This window comes from Hylobates moloch, unplaced genomic scaffold (genome assembly GCF_009828535.3).
Source record: "Hylobates moloch isolate HMO894 unplaced genomic scaffold, HMol_V3 SCAFFOLD_11, whole genome shotgun sequence".
Classification (NCBI taxonomy): domain Eukaryota; kingdom Metazoa; phylum Chordata; class Mammalia; order Primates; family Hylobatidae; genus Hylobates; species Hylobates moloch.
The window spans coordinates 93418407-93434412 of NW_026652286.1; the positions used below are offsets into that span (position 1 = coordinate 93418407).

General features: G+C 48.2%; 1 protein-coding gene and 1 pseudogene across 3 annotated transcripts in view; one reads left to right on the forward strand and one right to left on the reverse strand.

Moving 5' to 3' along the window:
- GRIK4 (glutamate ionotropic receptor kainate type subunit 4) overlaps positions 1 to 16006 on the forward strand; it is a 483112-nt gene that overhangs the window by 101311 nt on the left and 365795 nt on the right. The gene's annotated exons all lie outside the window — the stretch shown is intronic.
- On the reverse strand, positions 8766 to 9157 carry LOC116476215 (elongin-C-like; annotated as a pseudogene).

The following is a 16006-nucleotide window of genomic DNA, read 5'->3' on the forward strand; positions in this document are numbered from 1 at the left end:
ATTTGTCCAGGAGGCCACGTAGGAACTCCACCCAGTAGCTCCAAAGTGTGGAATAGCAGATAGGATGTAGAGAGATTTGAATCCTAGCTCTGCTGATTACTGGATGTGTGGCTGTGAGAAAGTGGTTTCATCTCTTTGGGCCTTAGTATCTCCATCTGTCAAAGAGGAACAATAATATTTAATATGCAGTATAATTGTAAGCATCACTTGCATCCTAAACACACACACTAAAAAATGATTAGCATTAACGTGTGCGTGTCTGCATGCATGCACGTGTGTGTGTGAAATACCAAGTACAGTTTCTGGCAAAAGACAAGGCGCTCAAAAAATGGTGATAATGGTGTATCATAATTGTTACTGTTATCATCATGATTTGCTTTCATGGCTGCAGCCTGCACACCCAGCTCTCATCTGTTCTTCAAGATTCATTTTAGTCACCCTTCCTCCGTGCATGATCCCTGATTGCCCACTACCCCGGTCTCAGTTCAGCACACTCCTGTGTGTAGTATAACCCTTCATCCATCTCTTGTTGGTGGAGTTTGCTTGTCTCTCTCCCCCATCTGCCTATAAGCTCAGTGGGGGTGGAGACTGTGCCTCCTCCCTTCCTCCTCAGCATCAGTGTTCCTGAATGTTCATTGGATGAATGAGTGCTCTGATTCCAGGCCTGGTGAGCCTCACCTAGGATGAAGCCAGTGGGTGTGAACCTGCCAGCTTCTCATTTCTCAAGATGAATCCTGGGTTCTTTTGTACAGTGCAGGGAGTGCTGTGCTTTTGGGTTGAGGGCACCCCCTCCTAGTGACGGAGAGTTGGTGACCCCTTACCTCCTTGCAGGGCCGATCATAACTCAAGTCCTGCTGCTTCCACAAAGCCTTCCCTAGTAATTCCATCTTTTCTATACCACTCCTGTAATACTTAATTCATTCTTCTCCTGACATGCTTGTCATACTTTACCTTGTCCTGTAATCACTTACCTATGTGATGTATTTCCTTTGTGATACAACTCGTATCTATACCTGTGGGACAACTCGCCCCCCCCACCCCCACCTCCGTGAACCATCATGGTGTCCATCTACAGTAGACTTTACCATTGGTAGAGTTTAAATGGCACTTTGTTGAATTAATGAATGATAGATTTTCCACTATATTTGTAGTGTAGAAGCCTGTTCAGCTGTTATCTCATTGTAATGCTAGTTTTTCTCATTATCCATTCTACATTCCATGAGAGCAAGGATTTTACTAAATACTTCTGTGTCCTCATAATACTGGGCAGATAATTTAATGGGTAATTAATTACTGATTGGGTTCCTTAAATTTTCTATCCTATTAAGACTTTTGAGGCAAAAAAAAAGTCTTATTAGCCTTGTTAAGGGGTGCCAACATTTGAAAGAATTGACTAAGCCTGAGTCCCTACGATGAAACGTATAGCATGTGGGATTCCCCATGACAGGTGGAAATCCAAAGGGTTTTTCTGATCATTTCCTGAAAGCCACTGATGACTTCACTGAAGGCAAAAGATCTCAGTTAAAGGGAATTATTAGACTTGACACTAGAAGTTGTCAGTGTAGCCCTCATTATCGGGCTACTTTGTGGTGGATGGCAACTGGCTTTGGGGCTTTGTCTATGACAGGAGAGTTCTCCCTGCTGACTCTGGGTGGGTCAGACTGAGGCCATACCAGAGCTCTGAGCTTCCACTATGTGTAGAGCCCTGAGCAGGGCAGGGAACACACAGACAAAGAGAAGTGAGCTGGGTAAGGGAGGTGGGTCACGGGCACATGGTGCAAACCCGAGTGTGTGTGTGAGAAAAACGCATTTCTAACCAGTGACCCTCGTATTAAGCAGAGTTCTGTGTGTGAGTGGTGGGGATGCTGGGATAAAGAGCCATTTGAGGCTGGAGGGCTGGTCTCTGCCATTGGGGTCTTGGCTGGTGAGAATGAGGATGATTACTCATATCCATACGTAGTCGTGACTCAGAGAGCTCGAGTTCTGGAGTTGGAGAGACCAAAGTTCGCAGTTGAGCCCAGCTGCTGCTTAGCTGATTGGCCTTGGGTAAGTTCCTTACACTTTCTGTTTCTTCTTCTCTTGTGCGGGGTATCATAATAACTGCTTCCTGCTTCTCTGTGTCTTGTACAAGAAGACATGCCCCCACAGTGGTACTAGCACTCAGGTCTTGTGAATTCTTGTCCTGTGCCTTCTATACCCTTCAGCTGAGGGAAGGGGGGCTGTCTGCTTAATTAGCTGATGTTGATAAGAGCTTTGGAGATACAAAGCTCTTGATAAGAGCTATGGAGATACAAAGCTCTTGATAAGAGCTAATCCCCTAAATCTGTGTGGGGCTGATGTGTGCATGTGTGGTACAAGGCAAATAGCACTGGGGGGATTGACCAGGAATGCAGGGCAGCACATGGAGCATGCATGTGTTTGCATGTGTGCATGTGTACACATTGTTCTTGCTCCCTTCGAAGGTGCTGCAGACATGATGTGCAGGGATTCATGCCTCAGACGGGGCTTGGAGGAGATGCCCTCCATGTTTTTCCATCCCCAAAATGCCGTGATTCTGTCCTTGGTTGGAAGGTGGCTCCAGGTCCTGGGGCAGGGAAGCTCCTGAGCTCCGCAGGAGCGTCTGTGTGGTCCAAGGGAAGGATTTAAGAGCCCAGAGTCAGGTGTGGGGTGAGCTTTCTGCACACTGCCCTGCTCACTGTCTCAGGATGCTGAGGCATTTAAAAATTGTCCTGATAATCTTTCTGGCAAAGTTGCCAGCCCCGCTATAGCCTAGAAAAGGGGAATCTGTGAACTCACAGATACACTGTTCTGTTTTGACTCAGCAACGGACAATCTGTTTTCTCCCAGGAGTTTGGTCTTAACCTTAAGTTATCAATTGGTTCACCCTCCCCTCTGTTCCCTCCCCTCTGCATGTGTAAGCTCTGCCTGCATCCTCTCTCTTTTCCTTCTGTGAACCTTCCCTGCGGGCAGTGATGGGGACAGGCCCTCATTGCAGTGCCTGGCCTGCCCCCCATGTAGGCGTGGCTCCCCCAGAAGCAGACTCCAAGTGAAGACAGAAGTAAGTGCAAGTGGTTCTGTGGTTGGTGGTCCTGGGAACCACACAGAAAGGGGGTTATGGTTTTTTAAAAGTACACTCATTTGCCTGATAGAAGAGTGGAGAAGTGAGACAGGGAAGGGAAAGAAGACCATAAAACTGTGGCCACCCGGGGCCCAATCCCACTGGGGCACAGTGGGAGAGTATGGCCACTAGCTAGGGTCTAGCACTTGGGGCCTGTCCCATGTACATGGGCTGCATGAGCTCCAGAGACCAGAAAGTTCTTGGATGAGCCAGAGGTGCCTGCATCTGGAGGCCCCCGGATCAGCGAGTGTGAGAGAAGTGGACATGGCCCCACGGCTGCTTCTGGCCAATCTGAACTACTGCATCCTAGACCCAGGCTTGGCCATTGCAGTGAAGACAGCTCCTGTGGCCATAACCCCTCTCAGATGTACATGCCAGCTACTGTCAGGTTCTAGGAGCATTTTTGCAATTTTTATTTCTTGAAGACACTGGCAGTGATCTGATTTATTAAAACTGTAAGTTGGCCGGGTGTGGTGGTTCACGTCTGTAATCCCAGCACTTTGGGAGGCCAAGGCGGGCGGATCACGAGGTCAGGAGGTCAAGACCATCCTGGCTAACACAGTGAAACCTCGTCTCTACTAAAAATACAAAAAATTAGCCGGGCGTGGTGGCGGGCACTTGTAGTCCCATCTACTCGGGAGGCTGAGGCAGGAGAATGGCATGAACCTGGGAGGCGGAGCTTGCAGCGAGCTGAGATTGCACCACTTGCACTACAGCCTGGGCGACAGAGCAAGACTCAATCTCAAAACAAAACAAAAGAAGCGAACAAACAAAAAAACCATAAGCAAATATGCATTCTTTGTGGGTTTCCTTTGTGTCAGGCACCATGCTAGGTCCTTTTTCTGCGTATCTCATCTTGGTCCTTTTGATATCCCATGAAGCAGGTGTTGTTATTCTTGTTTGCTATTTGAGGCAACTGAGGCAGAGAGTGGTTAAGTGAGTTTATGCAGCTTGTAGGAGGCCAATTGAGACCCTGAACCTGGTACCATACCATCTTTCCTGGCTGCGCTCACCATCTGAGAGCTTGGTTCTGCCAAATGGCACTTCACAAAGCATTGAGCGGGTTGGATGGGCTACTTCTGTGGGCCTCCTGTGTATAGACACCAAAAATAAGATTCAATCCAACTAAAAGCCTGTTAATTATGCCCCAAGAATATGGACTGAAGGGTACTTGGGCCTTGATGGATGGAAGCTGCTTTTAAGTCAGACTCTGAGGAATGTCGTAGCCCCTCACCCTTTGATGAATTTGTGTCTGCCTGGCAGGGCCTGGCAGCTGCCTGGGCTCTGGCTCCTTCTCTATTCCAGGAAGCCCAGCCATGCCAGCTCTGGCTTGTCACTCTTTTTGTCCCAGGGAGCCCCTAGAGACCTCTCAGTAATGCATTCTACCTACTGGGCTTGGCTGGCACTCTTCCTGCCCCTAGGGCCTGGTGTGTGACTTTGCCATCAGGCTTTGTGATTGCAGCTTGTGGGTGGGAATCCCCAGGATCCTCTTTAACTGGGTGCTCAGTTTTCATTTTAATCTGACAACTGAAGAGCTCTGGAGTAGGAGCCAGGAGATCTTGGTTTCAGTCTCACTCATTGCTTATGTGTCCTCGTACTTCTCATCTCTCGGCCTAGTGTGCTCGTCTGCTAAGTGATGGGATCTAGTATCCCTTCCAGGCCTGAAATCCCAGGAGTTGGGGAGAAGCAGGAATTGGGTTACAAAGAAGGCAGAGGGTTACCAGCTGATTGCAGAGGCTTATCTCCTCCAGGACCCAGCTGTCTGCTGGCTGACAAGTCAAGCACCCGGGATCCATTACATTAGATCAATCCAAGAGACCTTGGATTCTGCCAGTTCTAGGCGCTTCATAAAATCCCTGGCCTTACATCTTTGTGGGGGTAGGGAGGGGGCAGAGGGAAGAACTTGGGAATTGGTGCATGGTGGGGATGGGGAAGAGGGCTGTGGACTCAGCCATATTTGAGCCACAGAGTCTGGGCCAGCCCCAGGAGCAGAGGGGCCTGTAGAATGGGCCATGATGGATTGTGATTATTCAGCTTGTGGGTCAATAATCCCTTTACTAAGAGATCCCCAGGTGCACCTTAGCTGGAGCTTAGTCATAAAGGCAGCAGCGGAGAATGGAGCTTTCATAAGGGGTCCTGAGGAAGAACCTATTAGATTGCTCTTTCAAATTGGCCTGACAGACATGTTCCTTAGGGAGCCATTGTCTTCAGACAGAAGCTGGATACTTTGGTCTGGAAGATTTGACCCTAGGCTATTCAGCCAGGACGGATGGAATAGAAGTTGGTCCTACAGTGCCTCATGGCCAAAGTGCTTTGGCCATGGTGGCCAGGAAGGGATGCAGAATGTTGAGAGGGCAGCAGAGGGATTGGAGATGGGCACGCACGAGGCACCAGACCCCTCCAAAGGTGTCAGAAAACCAAAGATCAGCACGTGAAACCACATCAAGATCTTAAGGGAGCACACAGATTTCAGATATGGGAGTGGGCTGCTCAGATTTTACAAGATAACCCTTTTGTCTCAGGAATGAACCAGTCAGCTTTCCTTGCACCAAACAAGCTTATAATACACTACAGTTACCTGTACAAGTGATTCCAGTACCCCCTATGCATCAAGCAGTTTTTACTGGGCTTTTGCCCGGGGGTTTCTTGAAGTTGCCACTGCTAAAGGGGACTTTTTAAGAGGCTTAAAAGCCTCTGCTACAGTGGTCAAAGAGGGTTCCAGGATGGCAGTGGACAGGTGTGACTGGAGCAAAAAGTTCACTTAGGACAGGGGTTCTCCTGGGGAACCTTCTCGGGAGCCCCGTGAATGTTGGCAAAGTGTTACATGTATGTAGTGATGTGTGTTTCTCTGGGCAAGAGCATAAAACCTTCAGCCAGAGTCTCAAAATGGTCTTTTGTCTTGCAAGAGGTTAAGGTTAAGAACCCCAATCAGCTCTATAAAGCAGAGCTATGTCTGCTTTGCTTTCCATTGTTTTCTTAGTACCTAGCTTAGATACCTGGCACTTAGTAGGTGGTTAATAAATAATGGTTGGATGAACAGCTGACTAAGAGGATTAATGGTTCATGACTGGGGAAAGCTTTTTTATTTGTTTTTTGTTTGTTTGTTTGTTTGTTTGTTTTGAGGCAGGATCTAACTGTTGCCCAGGCTTGAGTGCAATGGCATGATCTTAGCTCACTGCAGCCTCAGCCTTGCAGGCCCAAGTGATCCTCCTATCTCAGCCTCCTGAGGAGCTAAGACCACAGACATGTGCCATTACACATGGCTAATTTTGAAATTTTTTGTAGAGACAGTGTTATCATTTGGATCAGTGAGGCCTGTGTAAGTGATTGGATCATAGAGGTGGATTTCCCTCTTGGTGCTGTTCTTGTGATAGTCAATGAGTTCTAGTGAGAACTGGTCATTTAAAAGTGTGTAGCACCTACCCCACTCTTCCTCCTGCTGCGACTGTGTGAAGTGCTCACTCCTCCTTTGCCTTTGGCCTTGACTGTAAGTTTTCTGAGGCCTCCCCTGAAGCAGATGCTGCTGTGCTTTCTGTACAGCCTGTAGAACTGTGAGCCAGTAACATCTCTTTTCATCATAAATTACTGAGTCTCAAGTATTTCTTTATAGCAATGTGAGAATGGACTAATAACGAAAATTGGTATCAGGAGTGGGGTATTGCTATAAAGATACCTGAAAATGTGGAAGCAACTTTGGAACTGGGTAATAGACAGGCCGGGAGAGTATGGAGGGCTCAGCAGAAGGCAGGAAGGTGAGGGAAAATTTGGAATTTCCTAGAGACTTTTTGAATGGTTGTGACCTAAATGCTGATAGTGATATGAACAGAGATAGCCAGGCTGAGGATGTGTCCAGATGGAGATGAGAAACTTATTGGGAACTGGAGTAAAAGGTCACTTTTACTATGTCTTAGCAAAGAGCCTGGCTTCCTTATGTCCCTGTTCTAGGGATCTGCAGAACTTTGATCTTGAGAGAGATGATTTAGGGTATCTGGTGGAAGAAATTTCGAAGTAGCAAAGCATTTAAGATGTTACCTGACTGCTTCTAATGCCTATGCTCATATGTATGGGCAAATAAGTGACTTAAAGCTGGAACTTGTATTTAAAAGAAGAGAAGAGCATGAAACTTTGGAAAGTTTGCAGCCTGGTCATGTGGTACAAAAGAAAAGCCCATTTTTAGGGGAGGAATTCAAGCAGGCTGTAGAAATTTGCATAAGTAAAAAGGGGCCAAGTGCTAATAGCCAAGACAGTGGGGAAAAGGCCTTGAGGCATTTCAGAGACCGTTGTGACAGCTCCTCCCATCACAGGCCCAGAGGCCTAGGAGGACGTAATGGTGTTGTGGGTCAGGCCCAGGGCCCTGCTGCCTTGCACAGCATCAGGACACTGTTCCATACAGTCCACACTCCAGCTCCAGCTGAGGCTCAAAGGGGCCCAGGTACAGCTTGGGCCACAGTTTCAGAGGGTACAAGCCATAAGCCTTGGTGGTTTCCATGTGGTGCTAAGCTGGCGGGTACACAGAGTGCAAGAGTTGAGGCTTGGGAACCTCTGTCTAGATTTTGGAGGATGTATGGAAAAGCCTATTTGTCCAGGGAGAAGCTTGCTGCAGGGGTGGAGCCCTTATGGAGAACCTCTACTAGGGCAGCAGTGTGAAGGGGAAGTGTGGGGTTGGAGCTCCCACACAGGGCACTGCCTAGTGGAGCTGTGAGAAAAGGGTCACCATCCTCCAGACCCCAGAATGGTAGATCCACCAGCAGCTTGTATCTTGTGCCTGGAAAAGCTGCAGGCACTCAACGCCAGCCCTTGAAATCCACTGTGGGGGCTGAACCCTGCAGGACCACAAGAGCAGAGCTGCTTAAGACCTTGGGAGCCCACCCCTTGCATTAGTATGCCCTGGATGTGAGAAATGGAGTTAAACGAGATTATTTTGGAGATTTAAGATTTAATGACTGCCCTGCTGGGTTTCATACTTGCATGGGGGCTATAGTCCCTTTCTTTTGCCTTATTTATCCCTTTTGGAATGGGAGTTTTTACCCAATGCCTATACCCCCATTGCATCATGGAAGTAGCTAAATTGTTTTTGATTTTACAGGCTCATAGGCAGAAGAGACTTCCTTTATCTCAAATGAGACTTTGGACTTTTGAGTTAATGCTGGAATGAGTTAAGACTTTGGGGGACTGTTTCGAAGGCATGATTATTTTTCCAATGTAGGAAGGACATGAGATTTAAGAGGGGCCAGGGTTGAAATGATATGGTTTGTTGCTGTGTGTCTGCCCAAATCTCATGTGGAATTGTAATACCCAGTGTTGGAGGGGGATCCTGGTGGGAGGTGATTGGATTGTGGAGGCAGATTTCCCTCTTGGTGCCGTTCTCATGACAGTGAGTGAGTTCCCATGAGATCTGGTTGTTTAAAAGTGTGTGGTACCTCCCCTACTCTTCCTCTTGCTATGGCCATGTGAAGTGCTTGCTCCTCCTTTGCCTTTGGCCATGATTGTAAGTTTTCTGAGGCCTCGCCAGAAGCAGATGCTACTGTGCTTCCTGTACAGCCTACAGAACTGTGAGCTAATTAAATCTCTTTTCATCATAAATTACCCAGTCTCTGGTATTTCTCTTTTTTTTAAATACCGAAAAGAGTTAACAGTGTATTATAATTTATTTTATTTGACAATCTAGGAAGTTTGCAGCCACCAGCAGTTCTAGTGCAGTTTCAGTGTAATTGGGAGTTTGGGAATCTTGGTGGAGCTGTTAGTGTAGTGAACCTTGTGTGTAAAATACATGCACACTTTTGATAGCACATGTGAAGGTACCTCTCTAAAACTGACCTCATTGGTTTCGTTCTCAGCAAAATTGACCTGGGCCGCTCAACATGGCTTTATCATGCCTGATGTTAATGCATGTCCTCTTTTTACAATAAATTCATGACCATCAGATGATGTCAATTTGACATACATGGCATCAGGGCCTTCACAGCCACCATAGGTTTTCTCCTCACCATCCATTTTGTTCTTATGAAATTCTACTTTGCTTCCTCAGGAACTTTAGTAGTTTCCCAGAGTTCTTTTTCTGCCCCGGCTCGAGACTCACTTGTCTCGAGCCACCACAGCCTAGTCCCCATGTACTGCCCCTTAGCTACCATAGCCCAGTCCCCATGTATGGCCACAGCCCCTATTCCAGGGCCACTCCCCCACCCTCAGCTGCCTCCCTGTCCTCAGGTATTTCTTTATAGCAATACGAGCACAGACTAATACAGATGGGGTCTCCCTATGTTGTTCAGGCTGGTCTCAAACTCCTGGGCTCAAGGGATCCTCCTGCCTTGGCCTCCCAAAGTGCTGGGATTACAGGCACGAACCACTACACCTGGCCCAGGAAAGCTTTTAATGTAGCTGTTCATAGCCTTGTGGAAAAGTTCTGGTTTAATTTTTTAAATAAATATTTATTAGTATTTAGCTCCAATCACGTCAGATATTGTAATATTATTGCTAGCACTACTACCACCCCCACTGCCACTATTATTTCCTCGACAACTACCAGACACTATTTATTAGGCATGCACGATGTGCCGGGTGTTGTGTTCAACCCTTTGCAATATGATCTCATTCAATCCTTACAACTATCCAGTGAAGTGGATATCATTACCCGCCTCTTACTGTTGAGGCTCGGAGAGCAGTTAAGTCACTTGCCCACGATCATGCAGCAACAAAGTGGAAACGCCCTAATTCTAACCCAAGTCAGCCTGACTCCAAAACCTATATCCTCAGCCATTATTTAATCTTCGGGGATGGGTGGTTCAGCGCTGAGAACAAAGACTCATGTACCCTGGTCACAGCTTGTCACATACTAACCCCAAGCTCAAAGCCTCTGTGAAGTAAGAAAGGAACACGTTCATGCTGAGTCTTGGGTAAGGTCAGGAAGGCTGCTTGGGGTGGGCACGGTGAGTCTGCAGGGTCGGTGGATGGTCTTGACAACCTTCTCCTTAGTTAAGCCTTTCACACAGTCCATTTTCTCCAATCAGCTGAGTGTTTGAAGGCCTGCAAGCCCCCCTGCTAGAGAGGATCAGGGAATCAGGCACTTAGAGCTGTCAGGGAGAAATATCTAAATCATTTGAACAGGTAATAATAGGATAGTGTAAGCTTGTTTAGTGTAAGGAAACTTGTAACAGAAACCCCCTCCCAGCTCATCAACATGCAGCTAAGGGATTTTCTATGAGGTAGACACAAAGAAGACTTCCCCAGAGCCCTGGCAGTGAGGCGAGGGAGGGTCTGGGCCATCAGGAGCCAGAAAGAGTAGTGGTCCTGGAATCCTCAGGGGCAGATGAAAGACTATGGGAGTTGGGTTAGCGTGCTTTCAACTTAGACTGGGAGTTCCAAGATGGGAGTCTAGTCTTATCTCAGGCATGTACTAACTATGTAAACTTGCCAAGTCATAGTTCTTTGGGCCTTATTTTCTTCGTCTCTAAAGTGAAGGCACTTAATTGCATGATTTTAGTCAGTTTTGACATGCTGTCATCCGTAGAGACTTCTCAGCTGCAGCGGCAGGACAAGGGGGTCTTTGTAATGATTAACATGGGTATGGGGTATAGCTTGTGCTTGTCTTTATGTATGTCGTTTGTTATTATTATTATTATTTTAATTTTTGTTTTTTGAGACAGAGTCTCACTCTGTCGCCCAAGCTGGAGTCCAGTGGTGCAATCTCAGCTCATTGCAACCTCCACCTCCTGGGTTCAAGCAATTCTCCTGCCTCAGCCTCCCAAGTAGTTGTGACTACAGGCCCCCGCCACCACACCCAGTTAATTTTTGTATTTTTAGTGGAGACGGAGTTTTGCCATGTTGGCCAGGCTGATCTCAAACTCCTGACCTCAGGTGATCCACCCACCTCGGCCTCCCAAAGTGCTGGGATTACAGGCGTGAGGCACTGCACCCGGCCTTATTATTATTTTTAACTGTGACAAATGTGCAACCACCACCAACACTGGGATGTGGTACATTTAATCTTCACAACAACCCCATGAACTAGGTACTATTACTACCCTCATTTTTCAGACACAGGAGGCTTAGAGAGGGTAAGTGACTTGCCCCAGGTCACACTGCCTTTAGGGGGCAGAAGTGAGACACTTATCTGGGTAGTTTGACTTCAAAGCCATTGCCTTTAACCACTGGGGAGACTTTTCTCATTTTTTTGAGCAAGACTCACAGCAAGAAATACTTTTCCAAGCCTAACGCTGATTGTCCACAGATATATGCATATCAAATGGAAATGCTTTGTACTACATGCCCTGATAGTTCTTATTTTCTTTGCTTTTGGCTTTCTCTTTTGGGAGTGTCATTATTGTATTAGTTTCCTGTGGCTGTGGTAACAAATGACCGGAAGCCAGGTGGCTTAAAACGGCAGACATTTATTCTTTCACAATTCTGGAGGCCAGAAGTCTGCAATCAGGTTGTCAGCAGGGCTGCGCTCCCGCCAAAGGCCCTAGGGAGGATGCGTTCTGTGCCTCTTCCAGCATCTGGTGGCTTTAGCTGGTCTTTGCTGCAGTCTCTGCCTCTGTGGCCGCGCTGCCCCTTCCTCTTCTCTGTGTGTCTGTCATACGGATACATGTGGTGCACTTAGGGCCCCCCTGATAACCCAGTGTGCTCCTCCTCTCAAGATCCTTTGACTTAATCACATCTTTTGCCATGCAAGGTAACATCCAGAGGTTTTGGGAGTTCGTTAGGTCATGTGGGTCGCCTTTTAACCCACTACATTTATGGACTTGGGAATTTTTACAGATTCAGTGTATTTCAGTCAGTTCTCCTAACTATTCTTTTTGCATCTCAAATTGGCCCGTCTTTGGCCTGTGGGAACCCCTTGGAGCCAGCCCCTGTACGCTTTTAAATTTTATTTTATTTTTCAGACAGGGTCTTGCTCTGTTACCCAGGCTGGAGTACAGTGGTGTGATCATGGCTCACTGCACCCTCATCCTCCTGGGCTCAGGTGATCCTCCCCGCTCAGCCTCCGAGCAGCTGGGGCTACACCCAGCTAATTTTTTATTTTTATTTTTTTGTAGAGTATGGGGTTTTGTTATGTTGGCCAGGCTGGTCTTGGCCTCTTGGGCTCAAGTGATACTCCCACCTTGGCCTCCCAAAGTACTGGGATTACAGGTGTGAACCACCGCACCCAGCCCCCTGTACTCTTTAGGCGTGACCCCATTGGTCTGTGAACAAGCCCATGCTCTCTGATACAAGATGTCACAGGCTTGTGTATTCCTGACCCCTAACCAGGAATTCCTCCAAGTCACCCTGATTTCTTTCAGTAGGAAATGACATTTCTGTTATTTTCCATTCTCTTCTATTTCACTAAAGGAAAACACTTATTACAATCTACTAAATTGATTTCATGGACCTTCTTATGGGTTGTGACCCATAGTTTGAAAATCACTGTCCTGGGCTATTTTGCCTTTCTTTACCTTCTTCATAAATTTAGGAAATTCCTTCCCAGCAGAAAGTGAGGTACCCTCAAAGGCAGGGTCACGTGTTCATCCACTGGCTCCTCCATGGCCGCAGGATGGGGTCTGCACACATAGGGCCTGCACCACACAGCCTGCACCCCATCCAGGGGTTCTCAGAGCTCCTGCTGCCCTCCGTGGCACCCTGCTTCTCTTCTGGGCCCTCCCCGTTCCTTCTCCTCTTCCCCCTTCCTCTTCTTCCTCCCCCTTCCCTCTTCCTCCTCCCTCTCCCTCTTCCTCCTCCCCTTTCTGCCCTGCCCCTCTCCATCACTGCCTGGCCTTCATTTTGCCATTCTAAGAGGCTAATGTGAAAATTGCTCACAGATGGCACAAACAATATGGAAAAGAGCCTCTCTCTTCATTAGAGCAACACAAGATAGTGTTTTTAAGTGATTAAATTGTTATAACAATAATTATATTGAAATCCAAACATCTCATCACACTGCTTCAACCTCTCACCAAGGGCTCTTGAGGCCCCCTTGGGGTTTGGCAGGGGCCACCCCAATGGAGAGCCCAAGAGCAGACTGTCTAGGCCTTTCTGGACCTTCCCCATGGGGCCCCATGGGGCAGAAATATCTGAGTAGTGTTGGGACCTCCATTGGCGCCCCCTCCCTGTAACCAGATGTAGAGGTCCTGGCCCCAAAGCTAGGCTCTAGCTGAGTTTGTCTTTGGGGGCTATCCCATCCCCACTGGCCTCCTCCTTGTCCCATAGCCACTCTCCACTCTGAGTAGCTGCAGGTGCTCCTAGAGGGCTGTCCTGCTTGCCCCTCCTTGCTGGCCACCCCTTGTTCTCTCAGCACCCTGCCCGGAGTCAGCTGGCACTGAGGGAAGAAAGTGGGTGAAGTCCTCTGCAAGACACAATTGCAAGACAGACACTTCATCTCGTACTCTGCCGCGGAGTCTGGGCATTCTCTAGAGCACCTTGGGAATTGCTCTCAACCTGTTATTCCTCTTTCTCCATTAGTGTAGAGCCTCATTTCTTCCTTCTAGGGCTGTGAAACAGCTCCCACCTCACCTCCTGCCCTTCAGCTTGTCTCCCTGCCTGCTGCTCCAGGAAAGGAAAGTATAGAAAGCTACACAGAAATAAAGACACCTTCATGTATTTGGTTATCTTGGGGGGATGGGGTGCAGATTTAAGAGATTTAAGAGAGATGTAGAGAAGATGAAACACACCTGGTATGAAAATTACAGATTAGCAATCATGCACCTCATTTTAAATAAACATGTAAAAATAAGACTTAAGGCCCGGCGCAGTGGCTCATGCCTGTAATCTGAGCACCTTGGGAGGCTGAGGTAGGTGGCTCACTTGAGGCCAGGAGTTAGAGGCCAACATGGTAAAACCCCGTGTCTACTAAAACTACAAAAATCAGCTGGGCATGGTGGCACGCACCTGTAGTCCCAGCTACTCGGGAGGCTGAGGCGGGAGAATCGCTTGAACTGGGAGGTGGAGGTTGCAGTGAGCTGAGATCGCACCACTGCACTCCAGCCTGGGCGACAGAGCGACTTAAGTTTCATATGGTGGTTGATCAAGGCAGTCAGGAAAGAGAGAAAGGAGGAACAGAGGGAGGTCAGAGCAAAGGCAGCGGGGAGGGAATGGCAAATGAGCACCCGGCTGTAAAGGGGACACAGAGAGAAGAAGCAGAAAGGAGGGAGAGCAGAGCCGGGGGAAGCAGAGAGAGAAGGGCCATGATGTGAGGCAGCAGCTGGTCACCTACTCACAGGCCCTCCTGAGCTTCATTTTGGTTTAGGGATTCCAAGTGTTGTTGCCTCTTCTCACATCTGAGATGCTGATTAGTCAGCTCTTCCGTGGCTCTTTCTCTGGATCTTTCTGTCTCTCTTTTCAGTGGGCATAGCTCATCTTTTCAGTGGAGGAAACATTTTGGTCTGGGTTTCGGTGGGCAGAAGTCATAGCTGGCTTGTGTGCTCTTCCCTTCTTACCCCCGGCTCCAAACAGAGTGCCAGGTTGTGGTGGAAACTCCACGTGTTTGAGGGGGAGGGTGGGCAGCTGGCTGGGTGAATCAGAACTTCCAGGTGGCAGCACTGTGTTAGAGGAAGGACTCATCGGGGGTAGAGACAGCGGCAGATGGGGTGTGGGGAGGTGTCAATGATGGCCACCCATGCCCCACCTCAGGCTCTGATGAATGGAGGCTTCCCAGTCCCTCTTCTATTCAGATTCTACTTCTGATAAGGGACCTGACCAATATTTGAAGAAATATAAAAGGCCAACTTCATCTGCTGGGGTAGGATTACATCAAGGAGGATGAAATTAAAGGCTTTTCATGGAAAGAGATCTCCAGGATAATTTGATGGAAGACTTTAATTATTTCAGATTCAAAGTGTCCCCCCGCCCCAACAAAAGATGCTTTAAAGAAAGGATTCATTGATTTGGGGAGTCACATAAAAATATTATGTACATGTATCTGTTTGAGTCCTTAGAGCTGCTATTGGTCTAGAGGGCTGCCAGCAGCCCAGGGAAGGGGGCTTCAGTGGGCCCTGCCCCTTTCCTGTGTGCTGGCGACAGATGACCCAAGTCTCTGCCACCAAGGGAATAGAATGAAGGCTAGGGAAGGGGAAAATGGGTTAAAATGACTTAGATGCGACCTCAGGAAGAACTTGGAACCATTTTACCTGCTTTAACTGGCTTGGCACACTTTATTGGAGGGAAACTGATGCACTCCCCTACCCTTAGACGAGAGAGTGGCATGTCTTATGTGAGTGGGGAGGTAAACTCTTCAAGAGGTTGTGCTGTCTCAAAGCTGCACAGGGTGGTTCTAGGACCCAGGATCTTTTGGCCTTACCTTTGGTCCCCTGCCACACCGACACTGCATCCAGGGTGCACTCAAGTCTCAAGCTCACCTTGATCCAGGCTCGGGAACAGTAGGATCCTAGGCATCCCGGAGCTCATTCCATCTGTTTCTTTGCCTGAACGCCCCATTTGGATCCAATGTCAAGGACTCCACAGCTGCTGTGTACTCATCGCTCTGGACACACGATGTCTGGAAAACTCTCTTGCTGGACTTCCAGTGCTTTCTCCCTTGATCGGGGCTCATCAGGAGGATGGCAGACTCACATATCAAGGGCTTTGTAGGGAAAACAGATGAAAACAATTGTCTTATGATCTGCCCCAAAGAAACATGGCTTAATATGATTGACAGAAAGCCAGTCCTAGTGGTGGTAAACACTGATGGTCAGCATACGGGTTCCTTATGTGCCAACTGAGTCCATAGAGGCCCAAGGGGCTCCTCCACTGCCCAAGGCCCTGGGCAGAGGCCAGGTGGCAGGGAGGCCTGGCCCTGTTTGTGCTGATCTGTTCTTGAGAGCCCCGGGCTGTGTGTCTGGGGTTGCACAGCTCAGTGTCCCTCTGTGTCACCAGCCCACTTTATCTACTGTTGAGTCCCCAGGGCTCAGCACAGAG